This window comes from Tupaia chinensis, unplaced genomic scaffold, assembly GCF_000334495.1.
Source record: "Tupaia chinensis unplaced genomic scaffold, TupChi_1.0 Scaffold000377_1, whole genome shotgun sequence".
Taxonomy (NCBI): domain Eukaryota; kingdom Metazoa; phylum Chordata; class Mammalia; order Scandentia; family Tupaiidae; genus Tupaia; species Tupaia belangeri.
The window spans coordinates 559130-566865 of NW_006159875.1; positions in this window are offsets into that span (position 1 = coordinate 559130).

Consider the following 7736-nt stretch of genomic DNA (forward strand, 5'->3'; position numbering starts at 1 on the left):
TTTTTTGCCTCTCGGCAGCACCTTTGAGATGTGCTCTTGCTGGTCTCATTTATCTTCACTGCAGTCCTAATTTGCAGATGTGTGTTTTTTTTTCTGGGTTTCTAGTTCCTCTTCCCCATCCACCCTGGATCAACCCAATGACATGAAGTCACATAGAAATGAACTAAGCTGTACTAATTTACATTCCCACCAGTAATGTAGAAGAGCTTCCTTGACATCACAACCTTGCTAACAGTAGTTGTTTTTAGTTTTTTTTTTGTTAACTTTTCTTGTTGTTAATTTTAGACATTCTAACTGAGGGTAAATCATATCTCACTGTGGTTTTGATTTGCATTTCTCTATTCTAACTGAGGGTAAATCCTATCTCACTGTGGTTTTGATTTGCATTTCTCTTGCAATAAGAGATGTTGAACTTTTTGCATATGCTTTTTGGCCATTCACATATCTTCTAGAGTTGTTTGTTTAGCCCATTTGCCATTTATTAATGGTATTATTAGTTTTTATACAAATAAACTGCTTGAGTTCCCTACATTTTCTGGTTATTGATTACTTATCTGAAGCATACTTTGCAAATACTTTTTCCCATTCTGTGGGTTGTTTCTTCACTCTATTTATTGTTTTCTTTGCTGTGCAGAAACTTCTTAGCTTGATGTAATCCCACTTATCTATTTTTGTAATGTTGTCTGAGCTTTAGAAGACATAGTTAAGAAATCTTTGCCTACTCCAATGTCTTCAAGTGTTTCTCCAGTACTTTTCACAAATAGTGTTATAGTCTGAGGTTTTACATTTCAATGTTTGATCCATTTTGAGCTGATTTTTATTAATGATGAGAGACAGGGTTCCTATTTCATTTTTCTGCAAGTGGATATCCAGTTTATCTAGCACCATTTACTGAAAATATTCTATTTTCCCCATTGGTTGTATTGTGCTCTTTGTCAAAAATCAGTTGACTGTATGTTTTGAGGTTTAATCACTGTGGAAAATAATACCGAAGTTCCTCAAAAATTTACAATAGAACTACCATATGGCCCAGTAATCCCACACCTTGGCATTTGCCCAGAGGACAAGAAAACATTCAATCAAAAGACACTTGCACATTCATATTTATCACAGTATTATTCACAACTGCCACGATATGGAATCAGCCTAAGTACTCACAAATTGATGACTGGATTAGAATAGGTGACACATATACACTATGGAATACAACTCAATCATAAAGAACAATGAGACTCTGTTATTTGATACAAAGTGGATGAATCTAGAAGATTTAATACTAAGTGAAATCAGTTAGACTATGAAAGACAAACATAGTATGTCCCTGCATATATTTGCACTTTATAACAGAAATTTAAATATTTGAAGACATAGTCATGGGGAGGACAAGCACAGTAACAGATATTGTATAGGGAGGTTGTGGGAGGAATAAGACTCAGCAGAAAAGTACTTAGCAGAAACAAAAATGTAACATTCTTCATTGAAAATGGTATACATGGTAATATCCTTGATGTGATTATCACCCACTGCATGCATGCTTTGAAAAAAACATATTGTATTCCATAAAGGTATACAATAATTAAATGTAAATAAGAAAATGTAAAATAAAATGAAAGAAACAGAAATGAATATGGGTCTACATCTTCATTTCCAGAACCCACTCACTTCTTTCTTCTCAATCTCATGGGTTGGCAAGCTTTTTCTATGAAGGTCTCGATAGTAAATATTTCACTTTTTAGTCCATATGTTGTGACTGCTTAGTTCTGTCATTGTGGTGTGAGTCAGTCAGAGACCATGAAGAGACTGACAGGCATGCTGTGCTCCAGGAAAACTCTACTTATACAAACATGTGGCAGGTCTGGTCTGGTCATTGTCCCTTTTCCTAACCTTGTTCCGGTTAAACCTCTAGGATACTTGCCTTTGAACCCCACATCTACAGAAGGTAGATACCAGAACATATAAATATCCCACAGACCAACCTTTGAAAGGCCTCTCCTCTCTGTTGTTATGGTTACCTTGGGAGCAAACCCACTGGATGACGCATGACTGTATCTTCTATTTCTTATCACAAGTGCCCGTCAGATAAATAGCTTCATGAATAAGAACCCAGCTGGTTGTATTTGGTTTATTTCTGTCTCTGCCACTTACTAATTGTCTGGCCTTGTTTTTCTCATCCATGCAGTAGGAGCTTCACCTGTTGGCATTCCAGTCCCCTCGGTGAACCTGCTGGCCAGGCAGGGCCTCCTTAATTTGTGGCTCAGCATGGATGGCTTGAGCTCTTGCCCATATTCTCTCTCTCACATCAGGGGAAAAGGTCCTAGAAGCCAGAGCAGGCATGCTGACATTCCTGTACTTTTTAAGCTTTTGCCTATCTGAATTTGCTCTAGTACCAGTGACAAAAACCATACTCAGGCAGTCTGAGGGGAAATTTATGGGATGTGCCTCCAGAGAAGGGGGTGATAGTTTCCACATTATGAATACTTTATCACTGGAATAATAATGTTCCTAATGGGATGGTTTTGAGGGTTAAGTAAATTAACATGCCCACAGCACTTTAGGCACTGCTTTCTTAAGTGCTGTTGGGGCTTAACAAAGGTTTTTCAGTATTGTCAGCTCACATGGTCTCTTCTCAGTTCTAAGATCTGTGACAAGAATAAACTTAGTCCAAGGGGGCTCATCCTCTCTCTGTTTAATTATAGCTCTATCATAAATTAGTAGAGTGACAGGCATACAAGTAACTTCTATTGGTTTTAGTTCCTTTTTAAAAATTTATGTAAAAATTTTAGGTACACTAGTCAGATATAATTACATGATTATTACAAATAAAATAAAAAATAGGATTAAAAATATGATATCCATATTCACCATTCTTTTCCTCATTTCAATGCCTGTTGAAAATGTACCAGTTTGTTGTAGCAGGCAGCAGTGTACGGGTAACAAATTGGACTCGCATGGAAAGATCCTGGGCTCACCTCCTGGGACCTCCTAGAGCAGCTCAGGCGGGTGCATGTGTACTAACCCCGGCTGGTTTAGACTGGGGGTGGTCACCGTGTGAAGGGTCTTGTTGGGAAATGTTGCCTAACATCATTTCCGTAGTGTAAAAAACATACGATGTAAACAAGTAATATAGTCATTAGCAAAGAAAATAATAAAGTGGGAAGTGTACATTAAAATTATGTATAACATAACCATATTTATTTAACACTGTATCCAATATCAAATAGCAAATTTCAACAATGCAAAACTGCAATTACTTTTGCATCAAGTAATATGTGTGTGTACATAAATGTAATACTGTTTCATACATAGCCTATACACTACGTAATTTTTTTTAGAGAGGTTTTCGCTATAGGGAGCTTTCACTTGCCAGAAAAACAGAGAGAGACAGAGAGACAGAAAGCAAGAAATCACCCCACAGGGGGGATGGTCAGACCGCAATTCCTTCTCCTCCTTTTTCTTCTCGGGATCTTGGGCACACACACCCATGCACCTGGTTTTAGTTTAAGACAGCGGGTCCGAGACTCGAAACATGGTTGTCTACAGGGGAGTCTAGCGACATAGCCATTACCCTAACTGCTGGTCCCCACTACATAATTTTTAAATTGCATCATATGGTTTATTTTACATACATAGGGTCATATTCTGTCAAGCATACTATGAATTAATGTAAATTACATTGATTAATGTATATTAGAGGTCTTTTAATGACATATATGATCTACCTCATTTTTAAAAAGCAAAACAACTCCATGACATTTTATATTGTAAATTCCCTATAATTTATTTAAATATTTTTTACTAGTAAGTATCCCAGTCATTTCTATTTTCCTTTACTATAAACAGTGCTACATTTATCTTTGCCTTCTTAGGGACATGAATATTGTTACATTTTTATAAACAACATGTTGGGTTGGAGCTATGTGCATTGTGAACCTCAAGAGACTGCCAAATTTTCATTCCCAAATGCTGTCAGGTCCAGGAGGTGATGTGGTATTAAGGCACTGAACTCTCACATGGTTCAAGTCATGAACCTGGTGCCTTGCTTTCTCATTTTCCCTTGCTCATCTCTTTCTGCTGAGTGCATCTGCCCTATACCAAATTTCAAATAATAATAATAAAATTAAATAAAGAATTCTTAAAAAAAAAAGGCTGCATCAATTGTTCACAATGAACCTTCTACACAGTAGAAGTCTTGGCATATGAAATTTCTAGGTTATCTTCAAATTTTATAATCTGTAAAATCTAATAGAGACCTTGGCACTAGAAATATTTTGATATTAATGACATGACCTGTATTTACCATACTGGTGTTCACCTGTAGTTGGAACCAGAACCGGGGACCTTGGTGAGCTGCCTGGCAGAAGTGGCTGAGAGCTTGCTTACCCTGTGCTTTTCGGTTTTCTTCGCATATCATCTTCCTATTGTGGGTTATGTGAGAGGTGACATTCCCCATCTAAAAGAATCTCAGGTATGTCACTGCCGCTTTGCTGGTGTCAGTCCTGGGAGTGTGCACATCTGGGCACCACGCAGCCATTCAATGTCACCACACGTCAAGGAAGGAGCCTACATGTCCTCCTAGGAGCATCAGTCATGGGTTTGGAGAGCCTGTGTAACGTGGGGTGGTTTTTATAAGGTAACACATATGTGCTAAAGCATGACTGACAGAAATAATAAGTTCACATTTATGAGTGAAATCTCAGTCCTGGAACTGTAGTAGGCAGACAGCCAACAGAAATTGTTTTGTGGATGAAATATTTCCTAAAAATAGCTCTCCCAGCTCAGCCTAATGCAATTAAAGTTAGTGATGTACATAATATGAAAACTGGGAGCTCTTCCTGCTAATAACCACTGTGGAACCAAGGCAATCCATTTCATTAATTTAATATACACTTTCATATTCCCCTGGTAATCGAAGTATAATTAAAATGATATGCTTTGATAGGCTTTTCTTTCCAAAATGAAATTTTGTAAGTACAGGTTTTGAAATACACACACATGCACACACTCACATACACACATTTTTTTTCTCTGTAATTATTACTCATCGTACCTTTCTTTTGGTCTCTCCTTTCCACACCCCCCAAAACATTTCCTTAAAGTTGAATCCTTCTGAAATAGGACCGACAAATGAGAACATGAAGATTAATTGCTGAAAGTGAAAGTTGGGAAAGATTGTGGATTGAATTTGAATTTATTAAGGTGTTCACTTTATACACTCAGAAAGAGCTCAGTTCAGCATATCAATGGAATGAGCAGAGGACTTAAAAATCAAAAGAACCTCAAACAATTACTATAGGAACACTCTAAGAAAATGGACTCCAATTTAATGAATAATTGAATAAGCCACCCTTTCCTGTAATTTTCTAACTATGCTATTTTTCAGAAACATTTTAGAATGATGTCATATAGATTATTTTAATGAAAAAGATAAGTGCTCTGTTTGGGATTTATTGGGAAATAAATTAAGTCTTATTACTTTTTTAATTCTATTTTAAGGTACATGAAGTTAGTCTTTCTATGTCCTCAACTAAGCATGAATATGAATGAGCTTGAATCAACTCGTAAAAAGAAATTTAGAAGTTATGTCCCATTTTTTAAGAAATGGTAATAAAAAAGTCATTTTCAAAGGAAAAGAATACTGATGTGCTAGTGAGTTTGAATGAAGATATAAAATCCGATGGGAGGTCAGAATATTAATGGAAGATATTGCTGGGAAAAAAATTTCTTTTTAAAAATGTTGCCAGAGGGTACGTGTGCTTGTCAGAGACAGAAAACAGAGATGGGGAGGGAGAAAACACCGCCCTCCCCAGCAGGGCGTGGTCACAACACACTCCCTTCTCCTTTATTTTTCCGTCATGTTGGAATTTGGGACATAAACATTACACATGCCCAGTATGTTTTTCAAGTTGCTGGGTCTAGGAATTGAACCATGTGGTCTGCCAAATGGGATCTGGTTCTTTTTAGCATTAGGTCAAGCTGGGCAAAGTTTTCTGTGATGAGAGTAATACACCATTTTCTACTTCACCGTATCACCCGTGAGGAAATGTGACCTTTTTCACACCTTTTATTATCGGTAGAACAACTGGATGAGAGTTTTCCACTAAGTGAGAGAAAGAACTGGGAAAAAGAAAGTGAAGACTTAGCATCACTGTAGGCAGAAGGACACCCTGAGAAAAATGGGAGAGGCTCATCCTCCACATTTATCCCCACTTCCCTCCTCAGTACAAAGGAGAGTCAACAGGTTTCTACTTTTACCCCTGTACTTGGAAAGATGTGAGGATAGTCAGATTTATGAGGACATCTATCAAGAGAAGATTCTGGTTTACACACTGAATTTTTCCATGCCTGGTGGTATCTACTGAACCATGATGACTATCTGGGAAAGAAAAAAGTTTGATTACAGAGGAAGAGCACTTGTGTTCCCCATCGCTATCCATGCAGAATTGTTCACTGAGTATAGTCATGTGTTCACCTCTGCTGGCCCTGTGAGAGTCAGTTCATAGTGTCTGGATGTGGAGAAAGAGCTGAATGTGGGCTTTATTATAATTATTATTTTTTTTGGGAGAGAATTTTGTTATAGGGCATGTGCACTCACCAGAGAGACAGAAAGCAAGAAAGAACCCTCCAGTGGAGATGATCATGCCACAATCCCTTCTTCTCCATTCTCCTCTTGGGATTTTAGGCACACATGCACCTGAGCCTAGCATGAGTTTTAAGTGGCCAGATCCAGGACTCAAACCATGCTCAATCATGTGGAAGTCCAGCGATGTAACAACTACATCATCTGCTGGTCCTGGTCCTTTTTGATATAATGTTCAGTGTTCTAAATACTTTGAGTCCCTACTCAGAATCCTAAAATCATAATACACTAAAATTTAGAGGGAAGTGGAATTTGAGCCAGCAGGTGGCACAGTAGTTAAGGCAGCTGGATACTACATGGCTGATAGCACAGTTCATGTCCCAGGCCCAGTGACCTGAAAAATATGTTGGGCAAGTGTGCATGATTCCCATAATCCCGAGATGAGAATGTAGGAGAAAGAATTTTAGTGTGATTATTCCCCACTGGGAGATGCTTTCTCACTTTTTTTCTCTGTCTTGCTCCCATAAACACATAAGCCCTATGGCAAGTTTTTTTAAAAAAGGAAAAAAAAAAAAAAAAGCAGGATCCTTACATTGTAGAATTTAATGGTTTTTCTTTTTTTTTTTTCTTTTCAGAGGAATTTCTTCATTGGTTCCTCAATAATGCAAAACTTTTCAACTAAATGCTAACAAAAACTTAGGAGGTAAATTACTGAGAAACTGTCCTTTACTTTTTCTTTTTACACTGATGTTCCATTATTTTTTAACATTTTTAAATTTTAATTTTATTTATTTTTTAATATGCATTCAATCACATTGTTTAGCTTACAAAGTGAACATTTCAATATGTGAACATTTCTCCCCAGTCCAGTTGATCAAAATATCAACAGGGACCAGCAGTTGGCATAATGGCTATGTCGCTGGACTGCCATGTAGTCGACAGTGGTTCCGGTCCCAGACCCAGTGGCTTAAACTCACGCCAGGCATGTGTGCATGTGTGCCCAAGATCCTGAGAAGAGAATGGAGGAGAAGAGATTGTGGCGTGGCCATCCCCCCTGGGGTGTGATTTATCACTTTTTGTCTCTCTGTCTCTCTCTGTCTTTCTGGCGAGCGCAGGCGCCCTATAGCAAAAAGCCTCTCCAATATATATATATATGATA